Source organism: Nicotiana attenuata, chromosome 2 (genome assembly GCF_001879085.1).
Source record: "Nicotiana attenuata strain UT chromosome 2, NIATTr2, whole genome shotgun sequence".
Taxonomy (NCBI): Eukaryota; Viridiplantae; Streptophyta; class Magnoliopsida; order Solanales; family Solanaceae; genus Nicotiana; species Nicotiana attenuata.
This window is the reverse complement of record NC_031990.1, coordinates 328,354-346,164: the sequence shown is the minus strand read 5'-3', so window position 1 is coordinate 346,164 and position 17,811 is coordinate 328,354.

Genomic DNA, 17,811 nt, shown 5'->3' with positions numbered 1-17,811 from the left:
CTTTTATGGATAAAAAATCTGTAAGAACTCAGCTTAACCATAGCTTAACCATCAACACTTAACTTAGAATTTTAACTTATCATCAAGGACCAGGTTTAATTAGGTTATAAATATCACATTATTCAGAATAAAGATTAAAGCACAATATCTCTTCCTCCTTTTGGCATCATCGAAAAGTTGCATACATTGTGAATCCCAGAATTTAGTAATTACTCATGGCCACTTGGCAACTGCAAGATTAAATCATCAATAATCAACAAACACATTCAACTATTAAGAACAAAATCTTCATAGAACAAGAGAAACAGCAGTTGTCATTGATAAGATATGTTTCCACCTACAAACCACAAAAAGAAAGAAAAAACTTCCAATCATGAGCAAAAACAGAAAAAGTCCCTAATCTGGGTCACTGGGGGTAGTAGACTGGTTCAGAAGGCAACAACTGGAGGACCTAAGGCTTGGAAGAACTAGAGGGCTGGGTTTGGAGAAGGTTGAGCATATTCTGAAGCATCCTATCACTTTTCTCCTTTTCTTTTGCTAGCTCAGCTCTAAGGCCATCTCTTTCAGCTTCCAATTCAGCAACACGAGCCTGAAGCCTAGCAATTTTAGCATCCTTAGTTCCACACTCTTGAACCAAAGCCCTAACCTTGCTGTTCACAGGTGTCTTCAAAAATGAACCAGGTTCAACTGGGATGGCATTGACAGGATAGTCACAAGCCAATAAGGTCTTAATACCAAAATGCTCCTTGCTTGATGCCATCTCCCATTTCTTCAAAGGCACCCTTAGCCTGTCCAGCACAGTAATCAGTATGAACCCATATGGAGTTGCATGTGCCTTGGAGCCATTAATGACCCTGTCCAGTAATTTGACAATAAACGCAGGCCAATTTATCTGCATTCCTCTCACAAGGCACTCCATAAGAACCAGGTCCATGTAGTTGGCAGTGTGCCTCCTCTCCTGTCTGGGCAACAGGCACTTGTTAACAAATTCATACAAGACCTTGTGCTCAGGTCTCATCTCACTTTTCTGCACAAACCTGGCTTCAGGTACATCTTCAGCAGTTGCAGCATCACAAAAATTTATAGTAATTTGAAGAGCAGTGGGAGATTCCAGACATGGCCACCTTTTCCTTGTATAATCAACATACCCTTCACTAGGTATGCCCAGAATCTCACCCAGTTTGACTGCATCAAACTCCACTTTTACTCCTCTCACCAGGCTGGAGACTACCCCATTTTTCACAGTGGCATTTGCCATAAACTCAATTAGTTCATTCCTGGCCAGCCTGCCATCCAATTCAAGGACCATGTCCTTTCACCCTTGTGCAGTAAGAGCATCTACCAACCTCCTCATTCCTGGTTCATCCAGGTCTTTCAGCAGCCTTCCTTTCAAAAAAATTCTTTTGCCAAAGATGGCAAACCTGTCTTGTTCTTTCTCAGATTCTTCTTCTTCTCCACGACTCCACTCTTCATCTTCTTCAACAATTTTCTTTTGTTTACCCTTCATAGCAGACCTAGTTCTTTTGGCTAAAGAAGATTTAGCAGGTACAGGTACAGAGGAAGACTTCTTGGAAGAAGTCTTGGAACTTTTTGGTTTGGGTGTTGTAACCTCTTCAGTTGTTCCTCTTTCTTGATGGACCAGTTCCATCTCCTCTTCTTCTTCTTCTGCAACCTCAGAACTCTCCACAACCTTTCCTTTTCCCTTCTCCCTCTTTTTCTTCCTGCTCTCTTCCTGAGCTTTTTATAATTCTGCTTCACTTTGTTTGACCCTGCTCCTAGTAGCTCTTCCCTTAGGTATTGAAGGTACAGTAGGTTTTGGGGATGACATTTTGCTTTTCTTTGTTGGCTTGGAAGCAGTTGGAGCCTTTTGTGTGGAAGCTTTACGCTTCTTTGGATCATAACTGGCCCCAACCTTCTTCAGAAGATCAGCCAGAGTCTCTTCAGCAGATGAACCAGGTTCATCTTGTTGCTTGCTTAAATTAACAAGCCCTTCAGCCGCCTCTCCAAAACCACTTCCCCCTGACTTGTTGCCACCTTCTTCAACACCTCCACAGATAGCCAATACTTTTTCTTTCTTATTTCCCCTCACATCACCACTGACTCCCTTTCTCTCTTTTTCTTTCTTTTTACCTCCTCTTCTACTAGAATCAGCCCCCTTTACATCTTTAACAGGACCAACCAAGACAAACCTATTTTCTACACTTTCAACATCATCAGAGAATACCAAGCAAGAATTTACCTCACCAGGAGTTTCTTGAATATTTTCAGTGTCAGAATACCCATGTCCTTCTCCTTCGCTAGCAGAAATAAAATTATCAGACTCAGAGCTTGAGTCAGATTCTTGAGCATGACTTTCCTTCCTCTGACTAGCCTTCAATTTCTTACTTAGAGCTTTCCTTAAAGCTCCAGAGGCTACAGTTTTTCTAGCTAACATTTTCTGCCTGTGAAACCTAGGTTTTGGGTTTTCAATAGGAGTAGATGAGGATGTGTTAGAGGGAAATGCTGGTGGGGGAGTGCCAGGATTATCTTGGGGTTTAGACATGGTTCTTCGACTATGGAGGAGTTTTGGGAATTTCTGAGAAGAAAGAAGATTTGGGATTTCTGGACAAGAAGAGGGCGATCAGAACTGGAGAAGAGTTTTGACGGTTATGGACTAATGAAGGAGGGGTGTGGTGTATTTAAACGTGATTCGACTTAAATGCAGTAACGACAGCTTTTCAGAGGTCAAGTAGAAGTCTAATCAAGGTGTAATTCCGGCCTCTTAGTGATTATTAGGCCTCGCTAGATTTTAGGCAAAAATCCCGATTTTTAGAGTTCTAGGAGAACAAAACTGGTTCAATGCTCAACGAATAGAATTTCTGGGAATTTGATGAATGTAGGACTTCTGCTCATGATTGGAAAAATAATCTTTAATTTTGCAGAGTATAGAAAACACACCTGAGCTTTTCATATGAACACATACTGATGAACCAGGTTCTTCATTTAGAACTCTCTTGAACATGCCTCAAATGCCAAAGTAGAAGAAACTTTGTAAGAGATCAGTGAATCATATATATACACATGTCACAGGAGTATACTAATTAAAGTATGAAACTGAGTAAGAATTGATCTAGATATTTACACAAAATTAGAACTCCTAACTAAAATAAATTTTTTTTTCAATTTTTTTTCATTGTGCATTCTGAACTGGACCTATTAGGTGATCTTAATCATCCCTAATTCCAACATGTTCCTCTCAAAGTTTTCTCTACTCAGTGCTTTAGTGAAAATATCAGCTATTTGTTTATCAGTGGCACAAAATTCTATTGAAATCAATCCTTTCTCATAGTTATCTCTTAAGAAGTGGTGTCTAACATCTATGTGCTTAGTCCTCTTATGATGAACAGGGTTCTTTGTCATACTTATAGCACTAGTGTTATCACAGAATATTAGAATACATCCCACTTCAATTCCAAAATCTACCAGCTGTTGTTTGATCCATAGCAGTTGAGCACAACAAGAAGCAGCAGCAACATATTCAGCTTCAGCAGTAGATAGGGCCGCAGAATTTTGCTTTTTGGTAGCCCATGACACAAGGCATGAACCAAGGAAGTGTGCCATACCTGAGGTGTTTTTCCTGTCCACTAAGAACCCTGCATAATCAGCATCAACATATCCTACTAGATCAAAATTACTACCTTTAGGATACCAAAGGCACAGATCAGTGGTGCCTTTCAGATATCTCAGTATCCTCTTGACAACAGTCAAGTGAGACTCCTTTGGATTTGCCTGAAAACGAGCACAAAGCCCTACACTGAAAACAATGTCAGGTCTGCTGGCAGTGAGATACAGAGTGAACCAATCATACCCCTATACAACTTTTGATCAACTGATGAACCAGGTTCATCAACATCTAATTTAGTGGCAGTTGCAATGGGTGTGTCTATTTCTTTAGATTCCTCCATTTTAAACTTTTTGATTAGCTCTTTTGTATACTTCTGCTGATGGATCATGGTTCCATTTGGACTTTGTTTGATCTGTAAGCCTAAGAAGAAATTAAGCTCACCCATCATGCTCATTTCAAACTCACTCCCCATTAATTTTGCAAAGTCCTTACTTAGCTTGTCAGTGGTGGCCCCAAAGATTATGTCATCAACATATATTTGTACAACAAGGAGATCCTTACCTTTTTCCCTTAAGAATAAGGTACTATCAATTTTACCTCTCTTGTAACCATGCTCCAGTAGGAATTTTGACAGTCGTTCATACCATGCTCTTGGGGCCTGCTTGAGTCCATAGAGAGCTTTGTCTAACTTGTACACATGCTCAGGACATTCCTTGATCTCAAACCCTGGAGGTTGTTTCACACACACTTCTTCTTTCAGGTAGCCATTTAGGAAGGCACTTTTGACATCCATCTGATGAATAGTAAATTCCATATGTGCTGCAAAGGCTATGAGAAGTCTGATTGCCTCTAGTCTTACAACTGGAGCAAAAGTCTCATCATAGTCTATGCCCTCTTCCTGGCTGTAACCTTGGACCACCAATCTTTCCTTGTTTCTTGTAACTGTTCCATCTGCATCAAGTTTGTTCCTGAAGACCCATTTGTACCAATGACTGATCTGTCCTTGGGTCTTGGAACTAGATGCCAAACTTGACTTCTTTCAAACTGGTTAAGTTCATCCTGCATTGCATTCATCCAATCTGCTTCCTGCAAAGCCTCAACAACATTTTTAGGTTCAATCATAGATAGAAAAGCATCAAAAGCACACAGATTCTTTAATTGTGATCTGGTTTTGACTCCAGATGTTGGATCAGTGAGAATGTTCTCAATGGGATGAGAACTTTGATACTTGTGAGATTTCACAACCAACTGGCTTCTGCTAGATGTTTCAGCCATTTGCTGAGGAACAAGATCATGAACAGGTTCCTTCAAAGAATTTATTTCAATTCCTCTTTGATTAGTTCCCCCTGTCAGGTTGCCCTGTATGGAAGAACCTGTTCCATCACCTGTTCCTTCTGTTGGTCCCACTTTGACCTGAGTTGATGCTTCAGTCAAGTCCTTCACCAATCCGATGGCTTCATCTTCATGTTCCTGTCTCTCAGAAAGAATGTTAGTTTCATCAAATACTACATGCACACTTTCTTCTACACACAAAGTTCTTTTGTTAAACACTTTATATGCTTTTCTATGTGAAGAATATCCCAAGAATACTCCCTCATCACTTCCGGGATCAAACTTACCTAGGGAGTCTTTTTCCATTATTGTGCACATATCACTTGCACCAAATGCCCTAAGATGGGATATGTTTGGTTTTCTCTCTTTAAGTAACTCATAGGGAGTCTTCTCTACCAGAGGTCTGGTCATGCATCTATTGATTATGTAACATGTAGTGTTTACAACCTCTGCCCAGAAGCTGTGAGGCAATTTACTAGAAGCAGCATGGTTCTAGCCATGTCCTCAAAGAGTTCTATTCTTCTTTTCAACTACTCCATTTTGTGTAGGGGTCCTAGGGCAGAGAAAATATATCTATACCATTTTCATCACAGAATTCAGCAAACTTGGAATTTTCAAATTCAGTTCCATGATCAGACCTAATGGATGCAAGTTGATTTCCTAATTGTTTTTTGAGTTTTTCTAACAAATGCAGTGAACATATCAAATGCTTCATCTTTGGAGGTTAGAAATAGAACCCCAGGTAAATCTAGAATAATCATCAACAAGCACTATTACATATTTCTTTCCACCTCTGCTCATGGTTCTCAATTGGACCAACATAGATCCATATGGACCAGTTCCAACGACTTTGTTGTACTTACCATTTTCTTGCTTTTGGAAGGATGATCTTACCTGCTTCCCCTTGCACACTGCCTCACAAACTTTGTCTTCCTTGAACTTGATATTAGGTAACCCTATCACCAAGTCTTTAGAGACTAATTTTGTTAAGCTGATTTAGACTTGCATGACCAAGTCTTTTGTGCCACAGGAGGGGATCATTTAACCAACACACTTAAACAAGTGAGTTCACTTTCTGAGGAGTAGAACAAAATCTACAATGTAAATATTGTTAACTCTTTTTCCCTGCAAAATAATCTTGTTAGTGGTAAGGTAATCACAAAGCATTTGGTGGAGGTAAAAGCCACAAGGTTACCTCTGTCACAAAATTGTGACACACTTATTAGGCTATATTTCAACCATCTATCAGGTAGACCATTCTCTATGGAATGAGAACTCTGTCTTTCCTAACCTTTCCCACCCTAATGATCTCACCTTTCTTTCCATTACTGATCGCTGCCGTGACTCAAACACTACACTAAGGTAGGAAGAGCGGGTTTGCAATAGCTTTTACCCGAATAGTGGTTCGGGGATCGAATTCCACAGGGAGCTAGTAATGGAGTTTGTATTGTCTGTTTAGTCTAGAGTTGCAGTTGTGCTTCTAATGTCACTTCTACATCTTGGTTTTGAATTTTTAATACTACTATTATACAGACTAATTTTTGAAGCTAAATATGCTTTTACGGAGATATTGCTAAGTACTAATTAATCATAGAGAAAGGCACTAGGAATCGGTGCATTGCTCTAGGTGGCTAAACTAACCGGGTAGATGCTACTAGGGTAAAATTGACAATATTTGGGTGGCTTATGCTATAACACGTTGCCAAATTGTACCAGCACTCTCAAACCTCTCGGTAGAGAAGAGTGAATTTTTGCCCAATTGACTCTCTCGAGACCAATTGGGTAGGCCAATTAACGACCAAAGCAACTAGGTTTCAAGTAAGGGGTAAATTAACTCCGCTCGAGGTTTAACCGTTAATCTGGAACTAACCATTTCTATGTGTCCATCCAATTCCCTGTTGGGTCTTTAAGGGTCATAGACTCTCTTTCCTCAAGAAGAAGTTAAACTCCACCAAGTTAGAATTAGTGTTTGCAACCACGCAATCCTTATTAAAAACTAAAATTAACCCAATAGCAAACAACTCAATATCAATCTATCCTTAGATGGCAACACGCCACACTAGGGTTGAGCACAACCCTAGCATGAGTTTAGCTACTCATGCTAGATGCGAAATTAAAGAAATAGATGAAGAAGCAAACATATTAAATTGATTACTAGAGAACAATACAATATGAAGTCAAAAATGCCAAAAATGGCTAATCCCATGTTCTACTGAGGCACGAGCTCAGCAGCTTCAGAAAACAAACTAACTACAAAAATGGGAAAAAGGATCCTATTTACTAGTGCTAAAAAAACTGGACAAAAAACCCCTGCGGGTCAGCGCGGCCGGCCGCGCAAAAAGGAGCGCGGCCGCGTTGGTCTTGAACTCTTGAAATTTTAACTCTCTGAAGTGAGGGACGCGGACCGCACGATAAGTGTAGCGCGGCCGCGGCACTCCTGGCGCGGACCCGACGTAAGTGTGACCGCGACCGCGTGGCTTGCTCTAGTCCCAATGGCATCCTCTCTGAATCTCTTTCAGGTGTGGTCTGCATGAAAAAGTGCGGCCGCGTGAGCTGAACAACGGCGCATAAATCCAACCGCGACTGCGTTGTGAGAGCCCTGGAATTTGCACTTCTCTTGTGAATCTCCTAGTGCACCGGTGCACTTTTGTGCGGTCCGCACTAGCTCTTTTTTTCCATACTTACTTGGGCTTTGATACTTGAGCAAGGTTTCAACTTCCATTTGAGCCGATCTTTTGACATTTCGTCACTTTGTCCGCTCAACCGGCAATCAAGCAAGAAACCTGTGAGCATTTTGGGATTATTTCGTATCAAATTATACTCAAAGCATAAGGTCAAGTAGGGGAATAAAACACTCGTTTAAAACCTACTTATAACTCCCTCCCAACTTAAACCTTTGCTTTGTCTCTCAGCAAACAAAATAGAACTCACCTCTAAAGGAACATCCAAGGTAATTCAGCTATCCTACAAGTATAACCTCAACAAGCATTCAAATTGGGACTAACAATTGCCCCTCAATACGAATGCAATCATTAAGCAGACCACGTTTTAAACTTCAAAAACTATGGGTTAAGTGTGACACAAGAGCATAAGCGTTGACACATTTCATCAAGAATGAACTTTTCTCAAATCACGCTTGGTCATGTGGAAGCCCAAACTCACGTCAATCCTCAACTCTCCCTATAGCGAACCTCACCTTTAGAGTATTGACACACCAAACGCAGGTTGAATGGACTTTCACTCATCTCTCTCAGAAGAAAGGCCACAATCCGGCTCTGAGGTACCATATGCCTTCCTTATGTAAGTATTCACTAATGTAGGCTCCCTTCTCAACTCGAAACTCAATAGGGCTTTTGCGGAGTCATTGTGAAGGCTTTGTTGGATAAGGGTAGGACATGTTTTTAATTCAATGGGTTCAATCTTTCCTTAGCACTTTCCTTTGGATTCATTTTGGCACACTTTCTTGACTCATTTGAGTATTTCACTTCTTTCAAAGGGGTTAGAGGGACACATTGTCGCTATTTTCTTATGCAATTTCAAATCATTTCTCCCTTTTGTTCTACTTTTTCCAAACGCCTTTTCAACTTTTGTCTTCTTTGATTCCCCTTTTATTCTTTTCCACATTGGTCTTTCTTTTTGTCTTTTTCTTTTCTTTGTCTTTTTCATTGCTTTCCTTTCCTTTGCTTTTGTACCTTTAACACTTTGTTTCCTTTTGTCTCTCCTCCCGCACTTAGAGACAATTTGCCATAACTTTTCCAGGGAAGATTTGGGTGTGCAAGAATAGGGTATCTTTTTAGAATGGGTATACGGCTGTAACACGGTTCTTGAAAGAAAAAGGTTTCAACGGCTCGAAAGGGTTAACTAGGGTCATTTTCATTGTAGGCCATTCGAATTGTTCAACTTAAACATTGGGAATCAAGGAGAGAACCTATAATCACTCTCTCAAGTCAATATTTCACCTAGGATTTCGCCTCAAACAAACATTCAGGGCAAGTTTTAGACCATTGGCCTCTGACCTTGGATCTCACAATTCGATTCCTCACGCAAACACATGCAGGGGATTGATGCCTAAAGAACACATTTTGTCGAGGGCCAACAACGAACCTCGTTATGATGTCCACGCGCACAATGGTCCCAAAAAGACCACATGTGATGTTTGGTCAATCACAAGAGTTCTGAAGGCCACACTTTCACCATCCAAACACAAACATTCATGGTCTTGGGTCCATCGGATCGATACGGCAAATGTGTTAGGGCCCAAAGTGAATCTTTGCCTGAGTGCCTTAAACTACGAAATAATCAAAAACGGACTCAAAACCCATAAGAAGTTGTCACGAGACCATCATCATCATTGGGAAGAGCCACCGGTTTGCAACTAATAACTCTCACTTGAAAGAAACCGTGGCTTAAGAAAACTAAGGGCTTATTGAAAATGCCAAAAACAAAATAAAAGGCTATCGAGCCTAAATCTAATGAAGCTAAAAAAACCGAAAAAAACGAAATTTTGCGAAAATAGAAGCAGAATACAATTATGTAACAAATCGGGGATGAGTAGAAATATACCAATAAGGGATGCAAATATATTCCTGAATGTAACTTTATATACAGACAAAAGAGAAATAAAAGGTAAAGAAAAGTAGCGAAAAAGTAACGGGAAAAGTAGCTAAAAAAAAAATGTAAAGTTATATACAGACGCAAACTAGAAAATCAAAATCAACAGACATAAATGAGAAAATCTATATGTACATAACAATCCCAGATAATCCAAAAAATGTAGGGGCGACACCCCACTGAATAAGAGCTGGCATTCGTCCACAATGCCAAACTACACACATAAGCACAAAAAGATCAATGAAAAGGTATATAGAAGCGACCCCTACGGCGGCCTTGTCCGTCTGCATTGGGATCCTTCAGTGGTTCCTGATCCTCTGATGAGCGGAACTCAACTAGTTCCGGCCGCTGCTTGCTCTGCTGCTGGACAGTGGCCTGTCCTGACCGGCTGAATATCGGGTGCAATCACTTGAGGGAATCGCCTGAGTCTTGCAAGCTCAATCATTACACCACTTCCCTTCCTGTATCCGGGAGAGCTTCCCTCTTCTCCTTGGAGCCTGGTGCCTGCTCCTGTTGTGGCTCTGGTGTTGCTGCTGGGGGATGCTTGAATCCTGCAACTAACAAGTCAAAAGGCATCTGACCTGCAAATAACTTGTCCACGTCCGCTCTAAGCACCTTTCACCGACTCCTTAGACCCCTTGACCTTTCTCCATACTTTTTGTGCTTCCTTGGCAAGCTCCTTCAGAGCTTTGCCCATGTGAATCAACCGCCTTAGTCAAGGCAAGCCTGAGTCTCCATAGATCTTCTCCTGGTTGGCTAAGGAGCTTCCTTCAATGTATCCTCAATAGACTGAGGAATCTTGAACAGTGGGTTGGTGCTGATTGGGCTCAACTAACGTAGCCAACGTGGACAACTTGGATGTTGCAATCTTGACACCAGATGTTTAACTGGCCAAAGTCTTTGCCAATGATGGGCATGTGAAAGGGTTGGTCTGGGAAGAAGGGACTGTCGGCCAGCTGAAGAACTAGGAACCTGCAGAAGAGGAGGGCACATCGCCAATAATGGTGGTTGCTGGAAATGGAGGGAGGCTCAGTAGAAGGCTCCACAGGCAGAACTCTTTTTCCGCAACTGGCCCTTCAGACTGGCCCAACTCGGGTAGAGTGGATGCCTTGTTTTCTTGTCTTTGGGTGTCCACGGCCCCCTGAATGCTGAACGCATAGAACGGGACACTGTGGCGAACTTTCAACATCGAGGGCTTCATCTTTACTTTGGCATCCCAGAAATACATGCTGAGCAGTGTTGGATATGGATAGTTTCCCAATAACCCGCAAACCCCATTCGAAGTGATCGTCTTGTAACATCAACATTCCCCAGCATTGAATAGGGAAGCCCAGCCATAAATAGAGGCAATCAGCCACGCACGGGGAAAGTGGGATAGTCTGGTCACAGGAAGTGGGGTCGAGCCTGTTGCAACACAAATGTAGCCCCCTCTAAGCTTCGAAGTTCAAATTCTTCCTCAAATCTTCACCCCCCGCCTGTATCCAATCCGGAACAGTACCCGGATGAGCCACAAATACTCAGCCAAACCATGGACCGAACCTCCTCCTTCCATTCTCCAATTCTCATTGTATTGGGTTTCGCTTCATCCTCAATAATCCAAAATATTCATTGAACGCCTTCCCAGAAAACACTGATTCCTTGTCTCGCACTTTGGTCGCAATTGAGCCCTTTTTAGTGGTGGGCCTACATGCAATAAAACTCCTTTACCATGTGCTCGTGGAACATCTATCAAGTCATTCAGCTAAAAATGCTCCCACCCTACTCTGTATGAAATTGGTTGTGTACATTGGGGAAGTAAGGGCAATAAGTCTCGGTGATTATGCTGCCTCTCTGGCAATCAGTTTTCTTTTTTGGCCACAATTCCCTAAATTTGTGAAGGCCCTTGGCTAACAAAACGGCTGCCAAACTCAGGTTTTCTGTTCTTCCAATACCACGGCAAATCTCGGGCCCCACTATCCGGAACTTCTCATCATCAGCTGTTGGTCCCCCTGATAGCATCTCCCCAGATACCTGAAGGCTGAGGGGAGGTGGAGTATTCGCCGCTGCTTGCTACTGAGCCATCAGACGAGTCAGACCTGTACCAATGTTTATGGAGCTTGGCTGTAGGTGGAGCTGGGACCTGGAGGGGGCTTGTCCCTGAGTCAGTTGAGATGTCCTGAAAAGGTAGGTACTCACATCCCTGACTGGTCGTCATCACTCCACTACTACTTGCTTTCTTTGTTTTCAGTTTTGGTTCGGGAGTGAAGTTTTGTTGTTTCCCTTTTCCTCCCCGGGAGAGTCCACCTTCGTCCGGGTTGTTTTGCACTTCGACCTCTTATTTTACCATTTCCTACAAAAAACATGTCTAACTTTGTTAGTTGAAGCACAGGAGTGTATAGAGTTGATGAAAATAATTGCAGAAATATTAGGCAAGAAAGTTGCAGAACTAATTTCAAACAGGCCACCGCGACCGCACCATCAGGGGTGCCGCCCGCGTGGAGGCACACGCGGCCGCGTGAAACGACACCGGGTCGGCACTGAACCAACACTAGAAGAAACACAACCTCTTTGAATCTCACAAACTGCGGACCGTAAATGGGGCGCGGTGCCGCGTTGAGCGCATGCGAGGACCCGCACAATTAGGGACGCGGCCAGCCGCGCTGGAGGAAGTTACTTTACAAGGGCAATGGGCCACCGGCGGACGCCGCACCATCCAGTAGTGCGGTCGCGTCATGGCCATTGCGGATACCGCGGGCGCGCGCTGAGGCAAAGGTAGGACATTGAAGTTAGGGTTTACCAAACTTGTCCATTTTTGTCAAAATTCTTGAGTCCAGTTTGTCCCGCTACTCAATTACCCAACATTGGAATTCATAACACAGCACCCAAAGCAACATATAAACTAACGCTAATTCATTGAATCCAAGAAAAAAAACGGAAGAAACAAAAGAAGCTACACTACTGGGAGATAACAAAATTAAAAATAACACTAATTAATGAATAATTGTAAGAATGTTACAGGAATACTGAAGAATCAAGCACTTGATGCAACACAAAGAAGGTTCCAGAGATGAAACAGCAAAATTAGGGTAGGTGTTTCAAGAGTGCAAAAAGTGTAAAATGAGGCCCTAAAGTCCCTATTTTATAGAGAACTGTGGGGGCCCCGTACTTACCCACCGAGCCGGAGCAGCGTGAAATGACCCGCGGACCGCGCTGGGTTAAATTTATGAACCCTTGAAGGAAGCAGCACACTGCGGACCGCAACCCAAATGGACGCGGCCGCTGTGAGACCCAACCGCGGACGCAGTAAACTGACCGCACCGCAGTGAGCAAAACTTCAGAGAGCATGCATTTTAGCTCATGCCAGTGGCGGACGCGCACAAAGCTTTACCGGGCGAACGCACTGGCAATCTTCAGAGACTGCATTTTCTTTTGCAGCTTTATTTTGCACTGCTTCAACACAATCCCCTTGCAACATCTCACAAACAATTAGCTCAAAATCTAATCTAACAAATAAAATCAAAGAGAAATAAAAAGACATGGGTTGGCCTCCCAATGAAGCCTGATTTAAAACGTCGGCGGCACGACGCATGTTTACCATCATATCACTTCAATTGAATGAGTGCCACCACGTGGCTGTCATCAAACTTTCCAAATAATGCTTGACACGATGCCCATATGACACCGGAATACTCGCCATTCTGTCTTGAGATCAAGAGCACCAAAAGGAGTCAACACATAACCACTTCAAATGGCCCCTCCACTTTGACTTGAGTTTTTCCCCCGGAAATAACTCAACCGGGAGTTGAAAAGAAGACCAATATCACCAACCTTGAATTCCTTTCCCCGAGCAATATTTGTTGTGAGGTACTTCATCTTGTCCTTATATAAGGACGAGCTGGGTAGGCAATGAAATCTTATAACCATCAAGCCTCATTTAAGGTTGCTCAACCCGGAAGATTGCGCACATCCCCATTCCAAGTTCAACTTTCTCAATGCCCACATAGCTTGTGCTCCAATTCACCGGAAGATGGCAGCTTTAACCAAACAGCCAACCGATACGGAGACATACCGATTGGGGTTATGTAGTAAGCTGTCGCGGTAAGCCCATAAAAGCGTCATCTAACTTTTTCGACCAATCGGTCCATTAGCATTTACCGTCTTGGACAAGAATATTCTTTATTTCTCGGTTGGACACTTCCACTTGACCACGTGGCTTGAGGATGCAATAGGGGGTAGTCCTTTGTGATTAACTTCCATATTTAAGCAGCAAAATGAATCAAAAGCCTTGTTGCAAAAGTGAGCACCCCCGTCACTAATGAAGCACGAGGGTACCAAACCTTGTGATAGATACTATTTTTCAAAGAATGCTACAACACTTCGGGATTCATTGTTGGGTAAAGCCAACCTTCCACCCACTTTGAGAACATAATCCACCGCCACCGAGAATATAAGTGTTCCCACAAGAAGCTCCATGAACGGACCCATGAAATCGATGCCCAAACATCAAAATCATCCACTCGAGAAATCGTATTGAGAGGCATCTCATCCCTTTTTGAAATTCCCCGGCCCCTTGGCAATGCATCACATCTCCTTCACTCACTAAGCATCTTTAAACAACAATTGCCAATAGAAACCGCAACTCAAAGATCTTTGAAGTCCGTCCTCACCTCCATGATGGCCACCATAAGGGGAAGAAGTGACAAGCCTCCAATTATGCTCATGTTCACACTTCCGGGACACATCTTCTAATTACACCTCTGTCACGTGTAATTTCGTTGAGCTTCGTTCAAAAGTCTTAACTTGCATAAATAAACGGGATGGAACATTTTGTTAACACACCGCCCCCACTGCAACATCCTAAGCATCACACATTAGTTCAAAGGGCAAAACTCCAATTAGGTGCAATTATGATAGGGGTAGTGGTCCAACTTGCATTTTAAGAAGTTCAAAAGCGCTCCCATACACTTTTCCCTAAAAAAAACAAACTTGGCATCTTTCTCTAAGTAAGCTTGCAACAATGGATTCACAACCTTCGAGAAAGTCCTTTGATAAACCGCCGTAAGACCCGCGTGTCCAAGAAAACCTCCTCACCCCTTTGACAGTAAGTAGGGGGAGGGAGCCTGGAAATCACCTCAATTTTCGCGCTTATCAACCTCAGTCCCATTTTTGAAATTCTTGTGGCCCAACAACTATACCTTCTTCAACCAAATAAATGGCATTTTTCCTAATTGAAAATGAGGTTAGTTTCTTCACAACACGAGCCAAGACTTTAATCCAAATTCACCAAGGCATGCATCAAAAGAGTCACCCAACCACACTAAAAGTCGTCCATAAAGCCTCCAATCATGTCTCCATCATATCGGTGAAAATAGCTATCATGCCAACGTTGGAAGGTCGCCGAGCATTGCACAATCCGAATGCGCACCGAAGAAAAACAAATGTTCCATTAGGGGCAATGTAAGTGTCTTTCTTGGTCCTCCGAGGAAATTAAAATTGATTGTAGCCCGAGTACCCATCCAATGAAACAATAGAAGCTTCTCCCCGCAAGACGATCATAGCCATTTGGTTCGAGGGAATGGCAAAGGAAATGATCTTGCGGGTCACATTGTTGAGCTTGCACCCATGCAAACTCTCCACCCGGTAAATGGTGTCGAAGTGGGGAAATAAGCTCATTGTAGTCATTGGTCACCACCGTCATTCCCTCCTTTCTTTGGCACACATTGGAAACCGGAGAAGTCAACCGAAACTGTCAGAGATTGGATAAACCACATCGGCGTCAAGCCACTTGATAACCTCTTTTCTTTACCACTTCTTGCACTCGCCGTCATTGAGTCTTCTTTGAATGTCAGGGACGGCCTTGCATCCTCCCTCCAAGATGATCCTTATGCATGCAAATGGGGGCTTTTCCCCTAATGTCCGCCAAGAGTCCATCCATTACCCTTTTTTCGCCTTGAAAGACCTCCAAAGTGGGCCTCCACTTGCAAGTTAGTAAAGGCAAGAAGAAAGAATAACTGGTAGAGTTGAAATTAAGAGCCCAAAAATTCATACCTGAGGTGTGGAAGGAAAGTTGGCTTCAACTCCAACATTGTGGCTCCCTCAATGGATGGCTTAGTTTGGTGGTGTTTTGCGGTTTTTCAAGATCCAAAGATAACTTCCTAGGCTCATATTGAATATGAACCCATCCATGTCATGCATTCACAACACTCCACTCTGCTAGCATCCATCTTCTACATCCCATGCCAAGAGTACGAGCCTAAAAGAGGATCTTCAACATTCATCATGGAACTTGTGTCATCCCCAATGTGAACAATGTCCACATGACCACTCCGTGCTATTGGGTTGCCTCATTGTTTGCAAAACATGAAAATACCATCTTCTCAATCTCCACTCGGAATGTCAATCCACCTGCTCAACTCAACCAAAGCCTCCCCGTAGCTAGGAAAAGGTCTCCCAAGAATAATAGGCACTTCAAAATCCACTTCACAATCCAATATGACAAGTCGGCCCGGCAATAATGAGTTTTTTTTTTGTCTACCTTGACAAGCAAACATGCGTCAATTATAGCCCAAAGGTCGCTTCATCGAGCCCGTCCGCCATTTTGAAGTCTCATAAAGGTTGGCCTAGGTTGCCCAAATTCCCAAAAGTTTGAAGACTGAATACGGCATCAAATTAATGCTAGCCCCCAAGTCCAAAGGGCCTTAGCAAACTCCGCCACTTCCCGATAGTGCAAGGAATAGTAAAGCTCCTCCGGTCTTCAAGTTCGGGGCCATAGAATGCACTATAGCACTAACTTGTGCGTCATCTTTATTGTTTCACAATCCATGGACCGTTCTTTGTGACCAAATCCTTCATGAACTTTGTATATTCCCGGCATTTGTTCAAGTTGCCTCCACCAAAAGGCACGTGATTGTAAGTGGCTTTTCATCATGTCTATGAATTTTCTTGAACTGATTGTCATTCTTTGGGCTTTTCTAACCGCTGAGGATAAGGTGGAGGTGGTCTAAGGCAAGGGTGTCTTGGCTTTTGCACCAGACGCGGAATATCAATTATGTGCCTCCCTAGACGGGTCACGGCCCTCTTGAGTTTCCCCTCGGCTCATCAATATCTATTCTCACTTTCTTGTTCCACATTTGTCCCTCAACCAAATCTTTCAACAATCAAAGGATCCACATCTTCTTGGAGCTCAACATCATCATTCACACTCGATTTCATTTGAGAACTTGCACTCAACCGCCTCTTTCCGCTTTCTCGTTGTGACTGCCATCACATGATTTATACCTCTCTTTGGGTTTCACTACCGATCACCTAATATGCTCTCTTAAGGTCGGGTAATTCAACGCTTGAGAAATTTGCCCTATTTGCACTTCTAGGTTCCGGATAGATGTGTTGTGTGAAGCCAATTGGTGCATCCGAGTCTTGGTTCTTTTTCATCAATCTGCTCGAACATTATTTTATCCGTCCCATATCACTTCCGGAAGAACAGATCCTTGACATTGAAAGGGGGGTGGATTGTTTGGTTGTTGGAACATAGGGAGGCCTTTAAAGCCTTTGCCCCCTACACCCATTATTCCACCCCTCCTTGATTGTTTTGTTGTTGCTCCATTAATTGTTGTTCCCGTTCCAATTGCCCTTGATTGTTAACTTGATTACCCCAATTGTTGTTCTGATTGTTGTTGTTCCAATTTTGTACCCCGCTGATTGTTGGTTATTGTTATTCCAATTACCGCCGCCTTGTTGAATTGCCCCAAATTACTTTGGGGACGGCCATTGTTGATTCCCCTTGATTCCTCTATTTCCTTAGTAGTTATTACATATTGGCATTCCCCTCACTTTATATCATAGCATCATTCGAATAACCACCACCATCATTGTTGTTGTCAAATTACTACCATTACCTTGAGGTTGTTGTTGCCTTCTTTGCTCCTTTTCAAAAACATAAAAGAACTCTCCATTGCATTGACTTGGCGCGGGTTTTTTGGACTTGTTGCAATTGCGTCTTTGCAATTGAATTACATGGTTTGTTGTAAGTTCAGGCAATAACTTGGCCATATCGTTAACTCCTTGTGCTAGTGGATGACCAGTGGGGTCACCTGGGGCACCATTCGCTCGCTTGCCCCATGCCGGAAGACGCGTCGGCCTTTCACATCAAGTACATCACATGCCTCATTGATAGAAAGTTCATAAAGTTTCCCTCCGCCAATTGTTCAACAATGCACCGTTCGTGCTGTGATGCACCGATAAAAGGTTTGTTTATCATCGCCTCGGTCATGGTCGTTCTTAGGGCA